Source organism: Rattus norvegicus, chromosome 4 (assembly GCF_036323735.1).
Source record: "Rattus norvegicus strain BN/NHsdMcwi chromosome 4, GRCr8, whole genome shotgun sequence".
NCBI classification, from domain to species: domain Eukaryota; kingdom Metazoa; phylum Chordata; class Mammalia; order Rodentia; family Muridae; genus Rattus; species Rattus norvegicus.
Window position 1 is genome coordinate 144,959,960 of NC_086022.1, and position 15,750 is coordinate 144,975,709.

A 15,750-nucleotide genomic window follows, 5' to 3' on the forward strand; every position below is an offset into this window, starting at 1 on the left:
TGATGATTCTTAACACATCCTACTGAGAAGATAGATCTTTAGTAGGTCTAAGGGATTAAACATATTGGTGTAAAAATTAATCATCATTCCTTGGTACAGGTGGTTCACAGTCAACTCTATATGTTTTAAAATAAATTATACCAGTAAGTCATAAAGTTGGGTTAGGAAAAGTTACTCGTGATGAATGTGGTTGACAGAGAATGATGCCTGTACATCAGTTTTTTTTTTTCTTTTTTTCGGGGCTGGGGACTGAACCCAGGGCCTTGTGCTTGCTAGGCAAGTGCTTTACCACTGAGCTAAATCCCCAACCCTGTACATCAGTTTTTAACAAAAGAATCTCTTTTTCTCATACTCTGGAAGGGGATCTAAAGTTCCTTTGTACTAAGCAGGAAGCTTCTTCTTGAACAATTGTCATGTAATAGGTTTTTCTTAGCATCTTTTCTTTTAATGTTTTTCTATATTATTGATTTACAGTGTGATAGAATGTGATTCTTAATTTATTTTTACTTCAGTAATATTGTGTGTACTTTAAAACAAATAGTTTCTTCTTTAAATATATAGAAATTCCCATTTTACTTTGTAAAAAATAATTCAAGGTGCAAAATTAATATAATAATTATCTCCAATGTGATTTACTTACTTATATTTTCTCTTTTCTTCTTCCTCTAGTTCTTTTGCTCTGAACACATGAGTTGTTGCCCAGTTAATATATTACAATAATTTCCAGGGGAAAAATCAGACCATAAAAGGAGATAGGCCACTAACTATTTCTAAATATAAATATCCTACAAAATAATGGTTTGCATCTCTCCATAAATTCATTACATTAAAAAATACCTAGTGAATTTCCCAAGAATAGTATAGACCCAAGGGACACAAATTCAGTACATCAAATTTATAGTTGCTTTAAATCAAATGGGCTAAATTTAAATGTGGTATGCAAAGTAAGTGCTGGAGAATATTATATTTATTTTCCGTATGTTAATAGAATAGAAGTTATGGAGAGCAACAGTTTTATTACGTATTACACATATTTATTCTAAATAGTTTAAGCATCATGGAAATGATGCCTACAATTCTTATATAATTAACTCCCTTGAAAGTTTGTAAGTAAGCACATTTTGTAAACATGCTTCTTCACAAATATGTAGAAAGATAAAATATGAGTTAATGTGTTGCTTTCATCTGGCCATTGTTTCATTAATTTAATTTTCTGCATGATAAAATTTATTTCTGAATTATTTAGATGAAATATAAGTAAGTGCTGCCAAACTGGCAATACAAAATGTACCTTCAACAGGGCATTGACATGTCTTGAGAAATATTTATTTTTTTCTCTTAAGACTTAGTATTTTTTCTTCCTGACGAGGTTAGATTACCATTTTCAGGTTTAAGTAAGACAAAAAGTCTATTTCATTTGTATTTTGAGAATCTGCCCTTGAGTTTATTTGAATGATGTCGTCTGGTACTGTTTAGAAAGCTGTACTACTCTGGGAAAGATCTCTTAAAATTAACTCATGAGTTCATCGATATATGTTTCCAAAGGATCCACTACTCTGCAGAATTGGGAAGCTTCCTACAACAACCAAAGTTTTGCATGCCCAAGGAAGGCACTTATCATGTTTGCAAAGGTCCAAAGGGTAGATACATTAAAGTGTGCTCTCTAACTCTGACTTATTTAGTGGGAAAAGTAGCAATGTAAGCTGTATAAACCAGGATGGTTATAATCTAATAAAACTCTATTTCCACATGTGATTGAAGAACCTGACTGAGTGGAGCTATACAATTACAGGGCTCTGTCAATCACACAAGGTCATAGAGACTTTACGGATGCAACATTATTACTCTTCTTTCCTCAACTTCTATGCATAAGGCACTTCCTTTTTAAGCATAGCTCTCATGGCCAATTCTTCTGTTGATTTAAATTTCTCTCCACATTCATCATATTCCCAGAAAAGGAATAGAGATTAGAATATTCCCTGAGCAATATTATTTATCTCCAACATCAGATTATGTGGTTTGCTGATTTTTCTTACATTTATGGATAATGATCTCATAGAACATAAATAGGAAGTATACGATTAGTTTGTTATTGTGATGCTGTTCATTGGCTTATTTAGCCTTTATAAAATTAAATTTTATTATAATAATACCTTGCGTATATACAAAAGTGTACACCCCAATTAACCAGACTAGAAGACTGTACAATTTTATGAGCTTGTGCAACCAAAAAATCCATGACAGATTAAGAACTGGAAAAACAATCACCTTTATACCCTCTTTCAACATATGCCTGTTGTACACTTTCAGTCTTTGCTCCTTCCCTTGAATTTAGCTCTCTTTGTTCTCTTTTAAAAATTTGGTCATTATATATTTTCATGTTTTATCCCGACTGTGTCAAGTACCCAGTACTTCAACGACACATTACCTGATGACTTTCAAGAGTTAAATGTACTTCTCAGTGAGAGAGAAGCTGAAAAGGTTGAACAATAAACTTACAAACTTTTTTTTTTAATTTTTTTTTAATTTTTTTCTTTTATTAACTTGAGTATTTCTTATATACATTTCGAGTGTTATTCCCTTTCCCAGTTTCCGGGCAAACATCCCCCTCCCCCCTCCCCTTTCTTGTCGGTGTTCCCCTCCCCACCATCCCCCCATTGCCGCCCTCCCCCCAACAGTCTAGTTCACTGGGGGTTCAGTCTTAGCAGGACCCAGGGCTTCCCCTTCCACTGGTGCTCTTACTAGGATATTCATTGCTACCTATGAGGTCAGAGTCCAGGGTCAGTCCATGTATAGTCTTTGGGTAGTGGCTTAGTCCCTGGAAGCTCTGGTTGCTTGGCATTGTTGTACATATGGGGTCTCGAGCCCCTTCAAGCTCTTCCAATTCTTTCTCTGATTCCTTCAACAGGGGTTCTATTCTCAGTTCAGTGGTTTGCTGCTGGCATTCGCCTCTGTATTTGCTGTATTCTGGCTGTGTCTCTCAGGAGCGATCTACATCCGGCTCCTGTCGGTCTGCACTTCTTTGCTTCATCCATCTTGTCTAATTGGATGGCTGTGTATGCATGGGCCACATGTGGGGCAGACTCTGAATGGGTGTTCCTTCAGTCTCTGTTTTAATCTTTGCCTCTCTCTTCCCTGCCAAGGGTATTCTTGTTCCCCTTTTAAAGAAGGAGTGAACCATTCACATTTTGATCATCTGTCTTGAGTTTCATTTGTTCTAGGCATTTAGGGTAATTCAAGCATTTGGGCTAATAGCCACTTATCAGTGAGTGCATACCATGTATGTCTTTCTGTGTTTGGGTTAGCTCACTCAGGATGAAACTTTTATGTGGGAAAGTTTCCTTTTAATTTTCTCTGTCACAGTCTTCCAAATACTAATAAAAATATAATATAAAAATTTGCTACCCTTCTTTTTGAGCTTCATACGGTCTGTGAACTGTATCTTGGGTATTCTGAGCTTTTGGGCTAATATCCACTTATCAGTGAGTGAATACCCTGTGTTCTTTTGGGCTGCATCACTCAGGATGATATTTTCTAGTTCCATCCATTTACCTAAGAATTTCATGAAGTCATTGTTTTCAATAGTTCATGTAAATGTATCACATTTTCTGTATTCATTCCCGTGTTGAAGAACATCTGGGTTCCTTCCAGCTTGTGGCTATTATAAATAAGGCTGCTATGAACATAGTGGAACATGTGTCCTTGTTTTATGTTGGAGCATCGGTTTGGTATATGTTCAGGAATGGTATAGCTGGGTCCTCAGGTAGCACTATGTCCAAATTTCTGAAGAACTTCCAGGATGCTTCTGTCCTTAGAAGGAGAAACAAAATACCACAGAAGGAAATACATGGATAAAGTGTAGATCAGAGATTAAAGAAAAGGCCATTCAGAGACTGTCCCACATGGGGATGCATCCCATTGTAACCACCACACCTAGTCACTATTGTTGATGCCATGAAGTGCTTGCTGACAGGAGCCTGATATGAGTGTCTCCTGAGAGGCTCTGCCAGAGTCTAACTGATACTGATAAAGATGCTCTCACCTAACAATCAGACTGAGCATGTGGACCCCAATAGAGGGGTTAGAGAAAGGACTAAAGAATCTGAAATGGGTTTGCAACCCCATAGGAAGAACAACAATGTCAACCAACCAGACATCCCAGAGCTCCTGCCAACCCAGAGTTAGTTGGTGGGCACCAACCAAAGCGTACACGTGAGGAGACTCATGGCTCCAGCTGCATATGGAGCAGAGGATGGCATTGTCTGATATCAATAGGAGGAGAAGCCCTTGATTCTGTGAAGACTTGTTTCCCCAGTGTAGGAAAATGCCAGGGTGTTGAGATTGGAGTAAGTGGATGGGGGGGAAACATTCTCATAGAAGCAGGGGGAGGGAAGATGGAAGAGGGGGGAACTGGGAAAGGGGATAACTTTTGAAATGTAAATACATAAAATGTCCAATAAAATATGCTACAAAAATAATAACTTTGCATCCTGAGTTCTTCTGGCCATTCTTAAAATTTACTTTCTTGTCATATTCAATATATATTTTAAGTAGAGGCACCTATGTTCATTGTTAGGAAATACCTGCATTCTTTGTCTTTTTAGGCCAGAGTACAAGTTCTAGACAATGTTTGATAAATCTCATTGAAGTGTGATCATAATTTGTTCCTAGTCAGTAATTACTAAATATAGCACGACTTTTGTCAAATTGGTTTGTTTTCTTAGCGACCTTACTGTTGAATATCTTACAGGTCTGTGACTATTTGTAATTTAAACAATTAAGGGAACGTATTGTTTTAATTGCTGCATTTTCTGTGATAAATATTCATTTTAGCTATTTATTAAAGAAAATATGAATTAATTTCAGAAAATATTTTATTGTTAAATTTTACTCCAATTTCAAATGCCACATATTGTACACTGAATATGGTAAACGTAATGACAATATTTAGATACTGAAATGGTTTGGGGGGGGGGAGAGCAGATGATTAATAGTGCCTGAAGTAGCTCTCATCAACCATAAATTTGATACACGTCTTACCAACTCAATCCATCCAACATCTGAAATCATAATTCAACAAAAATGAGCATTTAGTATTAACTTAACATGGATAAGAATGTATGTGAAGATTTTATATTTTTTAATTAAAATTAAGTAAGACTTAATTCTGGTAACTTGAAGAAATAAACCATCTGTGACTATGACAGGGTAGAACCATTTATCTGCCTAATATTCGGTCTTTATTGGTTGAGGGGTGATTGAGACCTTTTCTGAGAAACAGTTTGTGTTTGTGTATTTAGAATCTAGACAATATCAAACGGAATGAAAAAGGTCAGCCTCATTAAACTGAGCTCAATCCAAACGAGCTAAATATCACGTTCCACCATGCTCATTCTTCTCTAATGGCCAGAAAAAAATGAAAATGTATTTCTTGTTGCATCCTAATGGGGCATGAAGGAATCAAAAGAGAGAAGCTTTCAAACATCTTATTTTATTTATCTTTAAGATAATGTGATCCATCTCTGGCTTTGATACTTTACTGATCCAGGGAAAAGGGAGATAAACATTCTTTTAAAACTGTGCTAAGGCAGTTTAAATTTTATTCAATTCTACTTTCAAATGCCTGCTTGATATTATTGATATAGATTCACTATCTAAAGAGAAATTAGTATAAAAATTTGAAATATTTTCCACCATTTAAATAAAAAAATAAATCTAGTGCAGACAGAACAGGTTTAAGGTAACCAATAAGTCTATTATCTTTGTATTGAACATACACTCAAATAAGTGAGTATGTATTTATGCATAAATTCATTACCATAAGCTTACATATTATTCTACTGCTTTTATTCCAGTTTCAAGTTTCATCTTTCAAAAGGAACACCACTGTAAATTGCCTTAGGCAATGATAAACAAACATTTGTGGTTAAAATGTATACTTTCCTTTCATGGTAATCAAAAAAAAAACCTAATAATGATTCAGTGTATTAGTTTTGAAAGGCAAGGGGTTTACCCTGGATATTAGAATCAGAATACATCAAAATAATTATAAGTGACTGAACACAAATTTTAGTTTCTGGAGCGTTGGGAATCACTTGTGGTCTAGGAAAAGATGATGGTTTGTCATGGGAGTGTTCCTTGAGATCAGTTCATCTGAAGATGGCCCGAAGAAAATATGATGGGGAAAATGATGGAAATAAATGAAATATCATGCGAGCCTTTGGTGTAATATTTCCACCCAGATCTGTGATTGTTCATGGTAGGAGGGTTGCGTTTAAATATCATCCCTGCCATAGTCGTTTAATGGTAATAAACATGTAGTATAAAAATTGCTATACATGACATTTAGCAGAAAGACATGAGGTCTTGTTTAATAAGTGTAAGAGTGAAGAAGTCTGAAAACAAAACAAGCAATATTTTCTAATTATTAGGTGTCAGTTAATAGACAGGTTTACAAAACTCATGCATTTAACAAAAAGAAGCTGATAACAAGTCAATGTAGATCCCTAAAGTCCCTGGCCTCTGGCTCCACCTCCCTGCATCTGTAGACATCGCCACCCCTAATTAACCCCCAATTTCCATATTTCATTACTATATTGCCAAATGAAACAATTCTTTCTGCCATAGTTTTCTCTTATTCAAAAACTCAGCAGTTTGGCCTAAGCTGTAGTCATGCTTTCGCTGACATTCTGATAAAAATTTTCTTCTAGGTTCCACACACTTATGCCTAGTTCATGTTTTTTTTTTTTTTTCTTCCTTTCTTGAAATGTCTCGGTCCTTTAGTTCTAAAATGAAACTCTTTGTAAGTGTAATGTTTGTGTCAGTTTCTTACAAAAGCGTAACAGATACCAAACCCTGAATGTCTTCAACAGCTGACAGTTGGTTTTCCTGGTTATATTGGTGAGAAATGTGACATTAAGATATGAGGTGGTTAGTTTCATCTGAAGGGTTCCGTCTGGCTTTGCAGGTGCCCTCTATTTCTTTTGTCTTTTTGTTGATCCTCCCTATGTACATGTAACTCTGATCTGTAACATTCTAACTCTTTTCATTTTTATTTTATTTATTGGATATTTTTAAACTTACATTTCAAATGTTATTCCTTTTCCCGGTTTCCTGGGCATAAGCCACCTCTCCTAACCCCTTCCCCTTCAATAAGAGTGTTCCTTTCCCCATTACCCACTTCCAACCCCTAACAGTCTCCTACACTGGGGATCCAACCTGGGCAGAACCAAGGGCTTCTCCTTCCATTGGTGCCCAACAAGGTCATCCTCTGCTACATATGCAGTTGGAGCCATGGGTCTGTCCATATGTAGTCTTTGGGCAGTGGTTTAGTCCCTGGGTGATCTGTTGGTTAGCATTGCTGTTCTTATGGGTTGCACACCCCTTTAGCTCTTTCAATCCTTTCTCTACTCCAATGGGACTCCTGTATAAACTTCAGTGGTTTGCTGCTAGCATTGGTCTCTGTATTTGACATGCTCTGGCTGTGTCTCTCAGGAGATATCTATATCCAGTTTCTGTCACTATGCACTTCTTAGCTTCATCAATCTTATCTAATTTTGGTGGTTGTAAAAATATGGGCCACATGTGGCCATTCCTTCAGTCTCTGCTCCAAACTCTGCCTCCATACCCCCTTCTATGAATACTTTTGTCCTTCTTTCAAGAAGGAGTGAATCATCTGCATTTTGGTCATCCTTCTTGAGTTTCATGTGGTCTGTGGATTGTATCTGGGGAAATTAAAGCTTTTAGGCTAATATTGTTTTATCAGCGATTGCATGTCATGTATGTTTTTCTAGGATTGGGTTACTTCACTCAGGATGATATTTTCTAGTTCAATCCATTGACAATGAATTTCATGAGGTCATTGATTTTGATAGCTGAATAGTACTCCACTGTGTAGATGTTCCATATTTTCTGTATTCATTCCTCTGTTGAAGAGCATCTGTGATCTTTCCAGCTACTAGCTATTATAAATAAGGCTGCTATGAACATAGTGGAGCATGTGTCTTTGTTTTATGTTGGAGCATCTTTTGGGTATATTCCCAGGAGAGGAATAGCTGGTAGTGCAATGTCCAATTTTCTGAAGAACCTCCACACTGATTTGCAGAGTGGTTGTAAAAATTTGTAATCCCACCAACAATGGAGGAGTGATCCTCTTTCTCCACATCCTTGCCAGCATCTCTGAGTTTTTGATTTTAGCAGTTTTGACTGGTGTGAAGTGGAATCTCAGGATTGTTTTTATTTGCATTTCCCTGATTACTAAGAAAGTTGAGCATTTCTTTAGGTTCTTCTTAGCCATCCAGTATTCCTCAGCTGAGAATTCTTTGCTTAGCTCTGTAACCCACTTTTTTTTTTGGTTCTTTTTTTTTTTTTTCGGAGCTGGGGACCGAACCCAGGGCCTTGCACTTCCTAGGCAAGCGCTCTACCACTGAGCTAAATCCCCAACCCCTGTAACCCACTTTTAATAAGATTATTTGGCTCTCTGGAGTTTAACTTCTTGAGATATTAGCCCTTTAATAAATGTAGAATTGGTAAAGATCTTTTCCCAATATGTTGGTTGCTGTTTTGTCCTAAGGACAGTGTCCTTTGCCTTACAGAAATTTAGCAGTTTTATGGGGTCTCATTTGTCGTCAGTAGTTTTGCACAGGGGGCACAGATGGTACTAGGTGATTTCCTCTTGGGTCGAGAATGTGGGCAGAGAGTTGTGTCCTCTGAGTTCTCAGGAGTGTCTGCACCTCTGAGCATCCAGCTCTCTCACCCAAGGGATTTGGGTGCAGGGATCTGTGTGACAGGTTCTGTTCAGTTCCAGGCGCAGGCTGGACCCAGTAGGTTACTGCTGCTGATTTCTCCTATATTCCTGTATCCAGAGGCACAGTGCAGTTTCTTCTTGGGCCAGGGATATGAGAGAGGTGGGCAGAAGTGTTGGTCTGTTCCTGTGGTCCCAGGATTGTCTGAACTTCTGGGTGTTCAGCTCAGAAGGGATTTGGGTCCTTTCTTTTTTTATGATTAATTTAAAGTTCTCTATATTCAACTATTTGCCTGTACATCTGCCTGTGTACAACATGTGTTCTGGGTCCCCGAATAGGCAAGAAGAGAGTGCCATATCACTGAGAAATAGAGTTAAAGATGGCTGGGAGCCACCATCTGATCCAGAAAATAAGTAAACATGGTCTGATGACAGAGAAGCTCTTAACTGTAGCAAACTATCTTTCTATTTTTTAAACGAGGACATTAGTTACCAACAACTACCTGTCATAACCATACTGTAACATAATGAGCCTCTAGCTTTTTAACTTTCAATTTATAAACTTTTGAGACATGTTTTTACATTTGTATGACATCACTTGTTCCATGTTTTTGCAATTTAATGTGTAAATGTTTTTTATCTTATTTATTTCATTTTATTTACATTCCAGTCTTTACCCACCTGCACAGTACCCCTCCTACAGTTACTCATCCTACTGCTCCTCCCCCTTGCCTCTTAGATGCTGTTCCCTACCACCACCATACCTCTTTTTTCCCCTAGGGTCTCAAGTCTTTCTAGGATTAACCACATCTTCTCCCACTGAGGCTTGACCAGGAAGACATCTGCTATATTTGTACCAGGTGCCTGTGACCCACACATGTATGCTCCTAGTTGGTGACTCTGTCTGGGGTTCCTGTTTATTTGAGAATGGTGGTCTTTCAATGGGGTGGCCCTCCTCTTCAGCTTCTTTAACTTTTGCCCTAATTCAACCATAGGTGCCCAACTTCAGCTAAATGGTTGATGTAGGCATCTGCATCTGTCTCAGTCAGCTGCTGATAGGGCCTCTCAGAGGACAGCCATGTCAAACTCCTGTTTGTAAGCACATCATAGTAACAGTAATAGTGACAGGCCTTGATGCCTCTCCTATGAGATAGATCCCAAGTTGGGCTGGTTCTTAGACAGTCTTTCCTTCAGTTTCTTCTCCATTTTTCCCCTGCAGTTCTTTTAGACAGGAACAATTCTGGGTCAGAAAGTTTGACTGTGGGTTATAATCTAGTCCTGCCACTTGAAGCCCTATCTGTCTACTGAAAGAGGGCTCTTTGAGTTCCCTCTCCACAATGTTGGTCATTTTGGCTAAGGTCACTGCCATTGAGTCCTGAAAGTCTCTTATCTTTCTGGTCTCTAGTACTTTCTAGAGGGTACCCCCACCTCCTACCCTTCAAGGCTGTTTATTTCAATTTATTTTTCAGGCCTCTGGACTTATCTAGTTTTTCCCTTCCCAACACCTGATCTTATTCTCCGTTTTCCCATCCCCTTCCCTCTTCCTTCAAGGGCCCTCCCTTCCTCTGCCTCCTGTGATCACTGTGTTCCCCTTCTAACTGGGATGGAAACATCCTAACTACATCCTTTCTGATTGTTACACTTCTTTTGGTCTGTGGGTTGTATCACTTATTAGTGAGTACATACTATGCATGCCATTTTGGGTCTGAGTTACCTCATTTAGTATGATATTTTTTAGTTCCATTCAGTTACCTACAAAATTGATGATGTCCTTGTTTTTAATAGATGAATAGTATTCCAATGTGTAAATTAACCACATCTTCTGGATCCATTATTTGGTTGAGGGTCATATGGGTTGTTTCCAGCTTCTGGCTATTATAAATAAGGCTGCTATGAACATAGTGGAGCACATATCCTTCTGGTATAGTGGCACAAGTTTTCAGTATATGTCCAATAGTGGGTCCTTATGCAAGGTGATAAATATGGATCTGTTTTTATACTTTCATATACATACTGCCAGTTAAACCAGCACATTTTTGAAGATCCTTTCTTTTCTCACTGTAACAATCAGAAAGGAGATCTATTTACAATTTTCTGAAGAACCACCAGATTGATTTCCAGAATGGTTGTACCACTTCAAATCTCTGAAAAAATATATTGAAGAATACCTCAAAAGATGGAAAGATCTCCCATGCTCGTGGATTGGTAGGATTAACATAGAGAAAATGGCCATCTTATCAAAAGCAATCTACAGATTCAATGCAATCTCCACCAACATTTCAACACAATTATTCACAGAAATGGAAAGAGCAATTCTGTCTACTTCATATAGAAAAGCAAATACCCAGGGTAACCAAAACAAGTCTCAACCTTAAAAGATTTTCTGGTGGAATCACCATCCCTGACCTAAGCTACTACAGAGAAATAGTGATTAAAAAATAAAAACTGTTTGGTGTTGGTACAGAGGCAGACAAGTTGATCAATGGAATAGAATCAAAGACCCAGAATTAAACACACACACAGACCTATGGCCACTTGATCTTTGACAAAGATGGCAAAAAACATACAGTGGAAAAAAGAAAGCATCTTCAATAAATGGTACTGGTCTGCCTAGCAATCTATACGTAGAAGAATTAAAATAGATCCATATTTATTAACTTGTATAAAGCTCAAGTCCAAGGGAATCAAGGACCTCAACATAAAACAAGACGCACTGAATCAAATAGAAGAGAAAGTGGGAAAGAGCCTCAAACCCATTGGCACAGGGAAATATTTCCTCAAAAGAATACCAATGGCTCAGACTCTAAGATCAACAATTATAAATGGGACCTCATGAAACAGAAAAGTTTCTATAAGTCAAAAGATACCATTAGTAGGACAAATTTGCAACCAACAGATTGGGGAATAATTTTTAACTACATATACTAGAGGGCTAATATCCAAAATATATAAATAGCTCAAGAAGCTAACTTCCAAAAGAACAAATAATCCAATTTAAAATGGTATGCAGAACTAAACAGAGAATTCACTACAGAAGAATCTGAATGGCTGAGAAGGACTTTAAGAAATGTCCAAAGTCCTTAGTCATCAAAGAAATGTAAATCAAAACTACACTGGGATTCTACCTCATACCAATCAGAATGGCTAAGATCAAAAACTCAAGTGATAGCACAAGCTGGCGAGGATGTAGAGAAAGAGGAACACTCCTTCATTGTGGCTGGGATTGCAAACTGCTAAACATTGTTTTGTTAAGAGAGGCCACTCATATAATTCATTAAAGTTTATGAATTTTTAAAGTTGGCACCATTATTTTACAATCATTTTTCTAATGTTGGCATCAGTTTTCTAACACATATCACAGCATCAATATGATCATGGAGGGTTTAAAAAAATATGGTGGAAGTGTAGAATGTAGGAGTCAGAGAAAAACAAAATTCAGATCTTCATTTGATTTTGACATTTATGAGTCCATAGCAGGTATAATGACTTGCACAAGACTTGCACAAGGTCATTCCAGCCAAAATTCCAACATAGATGTAGAAGGAATTCTCTAGACCCTATCCCTTACTGAACAGCTATTGGCATTTGATAGCTACTGGGGGACGTAGATCAGTCTGTTTGGAGTATGTAACTACTTTCACATTCTTTCACATTCTTTAGAGGCTGGAGCCACATACACATATATGGGAAGTACTAATTGTAGTGAGTAGATCATAAAAAAAGCTAAACATGTGAAGACGGGAGGATCCATATTTCTGGAAGGAAACATCAAAATAAAGGATTGGGAGATGGATATAATGATGGTTAATTGTATACATGTATTAAATTATCAAGGATGAAAGTTAATATAAATTTAATTTAAGTGAACCATTTCCACACATTATGACAATAAACTTAAAACAAATTATGCTGGGGCAAATGATTTATCTTGACTTGATGGTCAGCCTATTTGGGTTTAAAATGCTCCTAGGAAATCAGAATAGCACCCCTCCTGATATGCCTATGAAGGAAATTCCCGAAATGATTAGATAATTAGTGTTTATACATAATGAGCTTAATTTATTACTGAATTCAATATCTGCTAGACTACTTGGAGATGGAAGCATACATAAATCGTGTTTCATGGAACAAGTGGGCTACTGGGGTCATGGTGTTGAATGCCATGCCATAGCCCTAGCCCAAGCCTGTTAATATTAGTATATCTTTTTATTGCCATGAAATTAGCTGTTTTATCGCTCCATGCACTTGCTTCCTGATATTCCTGACTTGTTATCTACCTAAAGGTAGGTTTTGAGCTGAAACTTTGGAAATGTGCACCCGAGTATCTTTCCCCTTTCAATGTTTTTGCATTTGTTTGTTATAGTCACTAAATAAAACACAACTATATACAATTTTTAATACAATAACATTTTTTTGATTTGGTGTTCTGAAATAGTGATAACATTTTGTAGGCTGTCTCTGGTCATTTGAGGACTGCTTATCTATATCTTTGCATTGCATTCTAACTTTATTATGCATTTGTGTCTCCTGGCATCATTACTTGCTACTACTTCTATAGTCTGTTAGAAAGCTTTAGAGTTCCAGCCAAATTCAAGCAGCTTTATTGACAGTTCCTTAAATTAACCCATTTAGAGTTTTCAGAACTCCCTCATTCCTAATTCATAAAACTGAAAGACATAACTGTCTTGCGTTTTTTTAAAACTCTACCTGCCTCTTCCTTCTCCTTCTATCTCTTTCTTTACCAACTCTCTCTGGATCATCTCCAATGATGTGCTTCCCAGGTGATGTTTTCCCAAACCTGGTAAGCAACTTCAGCAAAGTAGCTGGATATAAAATTAACTCAAACAAATCAGTAGCCTTCCTCTACTAAAGGAAAGAAATTAGGGAAATGACACTCTTACAATAGTCACAATTAATATAAAATATCTTGTGTGACCCTAACCAAACAAGTGAATGATCTGTATGACAAGAACATCAAATCTCAGAACAAAGACATCAAAGATATCAGAAGATAGAAAGATCTGCCATGCTCATGTATTGACAGGAATAATATAGTAAAAAAACAAACAAACAAAAAAACAAAAACAAAAAAAAAGGTCATTTGCTGAAAGCAATCTACAGATTCAGTGCAATCTCTACCAAAATTTCATCACAATTCTTCATAGAGTTAGAATGAGAAATTTGCAAATTCATTTAGAATAACCAAAAACCTAGGAGAGTGAAACTATTCTCCATAATAAAAGAAGTTCTAGGAGAATCACCATCCCTTACCTCAAGCTGTATTACAGAGCAATTGTATAAAACCCGCATGGTATTGGTACAGAGACAGGCAGGTAGATTATTGGAATAGAACTGAAGACCCAGAAACTACCTCCTGCCTCCATGAGGGTGCTGCCCCACCTACCTAGCCACTCCATCCTACCTCCCTGCGCAGACATTCCCATACACTGCAGTATCAAGTCTTCACAGGACCAAGAGTCTTTCCTCCCATCGATGCCTGACAAGGACTATGCTCTGCTGCATATGCAGATGGAACTGCCGGTCCCTCTATGTGGACTCTTTGGTTGGTGGTTTAGTCCCTAGGAGCTCTGGAGTATCTGGTTGGTTGATATTCTTGTTCTCGAATGGTGCTGGTTGAACTAGAAGTCATCATGTAGAATACAAATTGATCCATGTTTATATCCTTGTACCCAGATCAAGGTCATGTTGATCAAGGACCTCCACATAAAACCAAATACACTGAAACTGACAGAGGAGAAAGTGGGGAAAGCCTCAAACACATGACCACAGGGGAAATTTTCCTGAACACACTATCAATGGCTTATGTGATCAAGAATCAACCAAAGGGACCTCATAAAATTCCAAAGCTTCCATAAGTCAAAGGACACTGTCAATAGGACAAATAGAAACCAACAAAGTAGGAAAAGATCATTACCAATCCTAAATCCAATAGAGGACTAATATCCAAGATATACAAAGAATTTAAGAAGTTAGACTCCAGAGAATCAAATGACCGTATTAAAAATGAGGTACAGAGCTAAACCTCGAATTCTCAAAGAGGAATATTGAATGGCTGAGAAGAAATGCTCAATAGCTTTAGTCATCAGGGAAACACAAATCAAAACAACCCTGAGATTCCACCTCACACCACTCAGAAAGGCTAAGATCAAAATCTCAGATGATAGCAGATGCTGGCAAGGTTGTGGAGAACGAGGAACACTGCCATTTTTGGTGGGATTGCAAGGTGGTAAAATCTCTCTGGAAATCAGTCTGTCAGTTCCTCAGAATATTGGACATAGTAGTACCCGAGGAGCCAGCTATATCACTCCTAGGCATCCAAAAAGTTGCCCCAACATATAACAAGGACACATGCTCTACTATGTTCATAGCAGTCTTATTTATAATAGCCAGAAGCTGCAATGAATGGAGATGTCCTTCAGTGGAGGAATGGATATAGAAAATATGGTACATTTGCATTATGGAGAACTACTCTGCTATTAAAAACAACAACTTCTTGAAATTCACAGACAAATGGATTGAAGTAGAAAATATCATCCTGAGTGAGGTAACCCAATCACCTAAGAACATACATGGTATGCACTCACTCATAAGTGTATATTAGCCCAAAAGCTCAGAATACTCAAGATACAATTTACAAACCACATAAAGCTTAAGAAGAGAGAAGACTGAAGTGTGGATGATTCTTAGAAGGGTGAAAAATTACTCAAGGGTGGAGATACATAGACAAAGAATGGAGCAGAGACTGAAGTAAAGGCCATACAGAGACCACCTCACATAGAGAATCAAACCCCAGGCACTACTGTAGATGCCAAGAAGTGCTTGCTGACAGGATCCTGATATAGCTGTCTCCTGAGAGTCTCTGCCAGCGTCTGACAAATACAGAGGCAGATGTTCACAGTCAACCATTGGACTGAGAACAGCGACCCCAATGGAAGGGTGAGAAAGAGCTGAAGGAACTGAAGGAGTTTGCAAACCCATAGGAAGAG